A 6,000-nucleotide genomic window follows, 5' to 3' on the forward strand; every position below is an offset into this window, starting at 1 on the left:
TACAGCATCTTATTTTTTTACGAGGCTTTTTTTTTTAAGTGTTTGCAATGCCCCCCCCCCCCCCCCCATTTAACGCACTTGCTTAGTCAGCAACATCGACGGCCCTCTCGCCTTCCAGTCTAGCAGATCGAGTGTGATTTAGATCTGATTTGATTAAAAACTAGTGGGCGCTTGCATCTGACCACGAACCAAGACCGAGCGTGTTCAGTGTACGGCTCACAGCCTCGATACCGAAGGTTCCGGGTTCATGTCCTGGTCTGAGAATGGGCGTTTGTTTCTTCTGTAGTGGTAGCGTCGTCGCCTTGTAACCAAGGGATCTCGGGGTCCTTCCTTTTCAAAGTTATTATTGTCTATTTTCTGTTGCCTTCGCCTGATTAAGTAGTTGGACATTTAACATGCAGAAATACGCTTCATTCGTTGTAGTGTCAATTCTAGTAGACGACGCAATTTCCCAAAGTGATTATTGACTAACCTGTAGACGGCCCAGTCACATTGCACAGTGGTTCGGATCCCACTTAAACTGTAGGTCCAGTCCCGATTAGCCTTAATGTGCATAAAGTGGATTTGAAACAACAATTCAATCAATCAATATACTGAATGTTCTCATATCGATTTCACGTAATAACTAGAGCTCAGGATTTCACTTTGCATGAAACCAAGCAAAAATTTGAAATGTGCATGTACAAAATGTTTGCTCTTTTTGCCTAAAATTATTTAATTTTAAATCAACAGAGAATTAAGTGTGTTTACAGTTTGCATATTATATTTCCTTTCGTATGAGCTTCACCCAATCAGTACATCGCGTATTTTGTTTCCTTTCTCTCCCATTCTTAGACCCTAATGAACACCATTAAATGATTATGAGATTAATGTACTTTCACCACAAGTGATTCTGATAACTACAACATTATTTCGATTTATTTGTTTTAAAAAATCACCTTATTTAAATCAATCCACAGTGCTGTGAAGTGTCAGATGATTTTCCCTTCTAAAAGGATCCGATGTAAAATAAACCTCATCAACATCTTCTGAAAGGATTATATGTGTGCCTTAGTACTTACATATCACGGTCTGCCAATTCCCTTTTGCTGGTTGGGTAGCTTTGATGACGGAGAGAGTTTGATGAAAGTGGAAAATGAATGAGAGGAGAGGAAGACTGCACCGGCTATCACTTAGAACTCCATCCTGGAGCCACACAACTTCGGGGTGGGGTGAGGGGTCGTTTTCAGTCCTTGACCTTCTTGTTTTGTTGCTCTGCAAACAAGAGGGGAGAAGTGGTCTTGGAAGAGGAGCAGAAAGGATGTTGGTAGAAACCTTTTTAATTTATCTGAAAGTGTGGAACATAAATTGTTTGATCAATCCTAAGGCTTTTGCGCGTTCAGTGATACTTTCCGACCGCGGAAAACTAGACTAGCTCTAGAGGACGAATCTACTCGCGATAGGGGAGGTAGGTACAAACGTGAACGAAATAATGCTGTATGTTTAAGATCGGTATTTCCTATGTACGTGCTCGTTATTATCGCTGGTTTTGTTGTGTTTCTGATGGCTTGCACAACTTTAAACTCTTCTGTTAATGTATTTCCCCGGAGACGTTACTACAGGTGAAATTTCAATGCAGTCGATTTTCAAGCAACGCTTCCCTCATCCGTTCCACCCCTGTTTTATCATTAGACTCGCCCAGTTAGCGCATGCGCACTTGCGTCGATGGTCGAGCTTAAGGCAGACGCAGCTCGTCCCAAGCAGTTATTCTATACTGAATCATAATACGGTAATTTATGTGGGTATAAAGATTAATTTAGCGACAAAATTACAATTAGCTGTTGAAATTCATGGGTGGATAAATCACTCATTGCATTATAAGGATTAAACTCTGTACTTTCCTATTGCTACAAATAATTGTTACGGCTTTGGAGTAGTCAAGACTCAATTCTCCACGCCAGCGTTTTGGAAAACTCTAGTAGTGAAGATTTAAAAAATAATAACATGCAGAGTTAGCAAATGTGTACACAGCTAATTAGAATAATAATTTGTTTTGTGCTATTAGCCAAGTTTGTCAGTGTAAGACGTTGTCTGAAAGCAAACTGGAAAAGTATCTTTTTAAAAAATTGCAACACTAATTTGTCTGATGATGAAAGTTACAATTCAGTTTCAGTGTGACATCTATCGGCCATATGTTTCTCACTCGTCTCGGGTACAATTGTATTTGTATTTTGGCTAATCGCGATAATGAATAGAAAGAATTTTGAACAACACGCTTGTACGTACTTGTGGAGGCCAGCGAGCGATCCATGCAGTGCGAGATTCCCTACTTTCTCACGTAACGAACCCGACCGACGCAGCCTCATGACTAGCTCTCATCTTACAACGCTACAGTATCGCTGCTCGCTCTGCAGTCCACACGAGAGCGCTCTTCCACAAATACGGCGGGTTGACATGCAAAGCAACACAAAAAAATTGAGACTTGAACCTGGAACCTTCGGTAGCAAGACCGTGAGTAGAAATCTGGACACGCTCGACCACGGTGGAAGCTTGTGTGATCAGCACAGGAAGTAATGGGGGGCGCTGTCTTCCAAAATACCGTTGCAGTGGAATTTTTTACTGCTGCGGGGTCCACGTTGACGGACGTTTATCCCGACTACAAAAAAGACCAGTTGGGCTTTAGTGAAAAACAGTGTTTCCCCATCTTTTCGACGACGAGGAACGTCTCCTCGCGTTTAGTCCACTTTTGGTGGCTAGACTTAATATAATAATGTAGCATTTGGTGTAAGCCAACCCCTGTTTTTTGTCCCAAGTACTCTTTAGAAAAAGCCTTGAATATCTGGATATTTCCGTATTGAATAATTGATGCCCATAAGAAAGAGTAAAGGCGTAAGGAAACGCATTTGTAATGAACGGAATGAGGGTAGGCCCGCAGAGATAGTTTTGCTAACTCTGCGGTAAAGGAAGTGGGGGTGGTGTAAGCCATAGGCGCGCAATTTTGTTAACTTGGTTTATGCAAGACACACATGAAAACTCTATGTAAATATGTATATATATAACAACGTAAAATAAACCATACAATCCTACTCGAAATGTTCTGATTTAAGAATTAACTCTAAGAATTACAGTACTGTCCATTTTAAACCAAATATTTATTCACTTGCTGTACATGTGTAACGAACCAGGGACTAAAAAATATAAATGTTATGTGAAACCCCCCTTTTTATAATTCCGACGTTAATTCCGTGCTCACTTGGCACCCAGGGTGAGGTACAAGAAGAGATTGAAAGGATGATACAAGGGTAGTAACCCAGAGGGCCGGAATAAACCAGGGACTGGGGGGGGACCTATCACAAAATGCAATGAACAATGATCTGTGGGTAGTGAAGTTCTCTATCTGACCATTTAAAGAGGAGAAATACCACAGGTCACTTGTAGAATATCCTGGAAGGGGGGGGGGGCAGTATACTTATCTCTAGTGATAGAAACGCTCTCTCTAAAAACTGAAAGAGGGTGGTGAATATCATGTCATCTCATGTAATAATATACCATCACTAAAGCTCATTGTGTTCGTCTCTCTCGTGTTCTCTGATAAACATGGCTAAATATTCTAACCCAGATATGACCTAATAGTGGCTTTGTTGTCATGATATCTTGGTGTAATGGTGTACATGTTGTACAGTTGAAAGCAATTATTACTTTTGTAAATTAAGTGTTTATTCAAGAACATTTTAATGTGAACAATTGGCAAAAGCAATTCTGGAGCTAAGAAATCAAAATTTAAAACTTGTTACACCTGATGAAGGAGAAATTTGTACTGATTTCACTAAATAGATTGTTAAGTAACAATAATAATGAGATTCATGCAAACATTAATGATGAAAATAAATGAAAAAGTTCACGATGGACTTAACTATTATATTTTATACGGGGTGACATTTTACTTTTTTCGAGGGAAGGTTTTTATCAGGGAAACGTTGTCCACTCATCCTCATCGTCGCCGTTTTTGTCAAAAGTGGAAGAAATAAATAACAAAAAAATAAAAACAACTTATTACGTTGACGAGTGTACGTATAACAAAGACCGCTACCAATAATAAAATTATAATTTTAATGACCATGAAACTGAATTAAGTATCCAGCCTTTAATAACTTTTTATTCGGAAGGAAATCTGGGGGGATAAAGGCGGCCGGAGCGTGGTACTGATCACATTACCTCTACAAATGTAAATGTACTCGTAAATCAAAGAGTCCCGGGTTCGATGCAAGATGGAGGCACGTGGTGGTTCGGAACCTACTTTAAACTGTATATTCAGTCCCGATTAGCCTATTTGTGCATAAAGTGAACTTGAAACAAAAACTAAAAATAACAACAATATGAATATACCAGGTTCTCATAAGTAACAATGGAGTACTCAGTAAACGCAGCTACGAACTGTTCTTTTTCTTATGATTCATATCCATTATAAAGATTTCCTACACAAATATCACGTGTTCACGATTTCCTACACAAATATCACGTGTTCACGATTTCGTACACAAATATCACGTGTTCACATTGGTACTAATGGTTTCTCGTTTATTTCTAATTACAAATAATGCCAGCCTTCGTGACGGTGATAAGAGGTACGAAGGTAAAGTCTTAAATTCGAATCATACGTAAGACATGAACACTGATTGTATTTCTTCAGTCATTTCACATTTATCCTCATCGGCACTATTTTCCTAGGGACACACCAGTATCGAAAAACTACTTAAACCGCAGAAGCAAAGTACATATAGAGAAATTCAGCAATAATGCAATATCGAGAATGATATATTTATTTGTCCAATTGGTAATTACAAATTAGAGAAGAAGAAAAGTTTACTGATGAGCTGCTCTTCTTCTTTTAGTTATATTCTGTGCATGCTATTATTTCATAATTACTATTTCCTTTTATAACCAGAGACAAATAATCAAAGTTACCTCACATTGTGCCATCTGTCGTACATAATGAAAGTTAGTACATTGGGATATTTTCATATTTCATGGCTCATTGTTCAAATGAACAAATTTGAAACTCCAAAATGCACATTTGTTCCATCCTCGTCTGTGTTGTCTTCCATACGCTCTCGAGCGCCTACAAATAGCATCGTATATGTGGCTCTTAGGAGTCGGCAATTTCAGCAAAAATCGAAAAATATACAGTCAGTCTGCCTTAGTCGAGACCATTGAAGCAAGTGCGCATGCGCTGGCTTGACGAGTCCACTGGCCATACAGGGGTGGGACGGAGAAGGGAAACAGTTGCTGAAACAACACTGAAGTTTCACACGTAGTAACGTCGCCGGCATAATACATTAAGAGGGTTTAAAAGTTGTAAAAGCCAACAGAAAGATAACAAAGCTTTTCATATAAGGGTGCCTGGAGGATTGTCTCTCAGGGATGGAGAAGGGCACAGTATAATCTCACTCTCACCCTTCAGTCATAGAAACTTATATTTTACCGTTTATTATTATTCTCCAAATCATAAAATTTCTAATTGAATTTAAAATACTTGGGCCTTGTTGACAAGTTTAGACTTGAGTCCACTATTTAAATAGAAACTAGATTCATCTTGCTTCCTTTCCATGAACATCCATCGCGACTTTGGGAAATCATTTCCCAACTTTTCGGGATCCCGAACAGACCAAAGTTTCAAAGGATCACACTTAAAAGTAGTTCCTTCTTGGTTATTGTTCACTATAAATGTCTGAAATTTCTTGAAATAACAAAAACTTGTGGGGAAACAATGTGAAGAATTCGAGATTGTACAATCCAATAATACGTGTTAAGAACGTTTATGGAACCAAAAAGAAACTCCTTAGCCCAAAGGTGCTTCTCTTTTCTCATCTGGGGCCTCCCCGATAGCGTATTGGTAACGTTGTCACCTTATAAAAAAGGGTACCGGTTTCCACACCCGGTGGAGGCACATAGTGGCTCTTATCTCATCTTAAACTGTGTGTTGTATCTGTGTATGAAGTAGACTCTAAGGTCAACCCTCTT

The sequence above is a fragment of the Lepisma saccharinum genome, chromosome 17 (assembly GCF_977018435.1).
Source record: "Lepisma saccharinum chromosome 17, izLepSacc3.1, whole genome shotgun sequence".
NCBI classification, from domain to species: Eukaryota; Metazoa; Arthropoda; class Insecta; order Zygentoma; family Lepismatidae; genus Lepisma; species Lepisma saccharinum.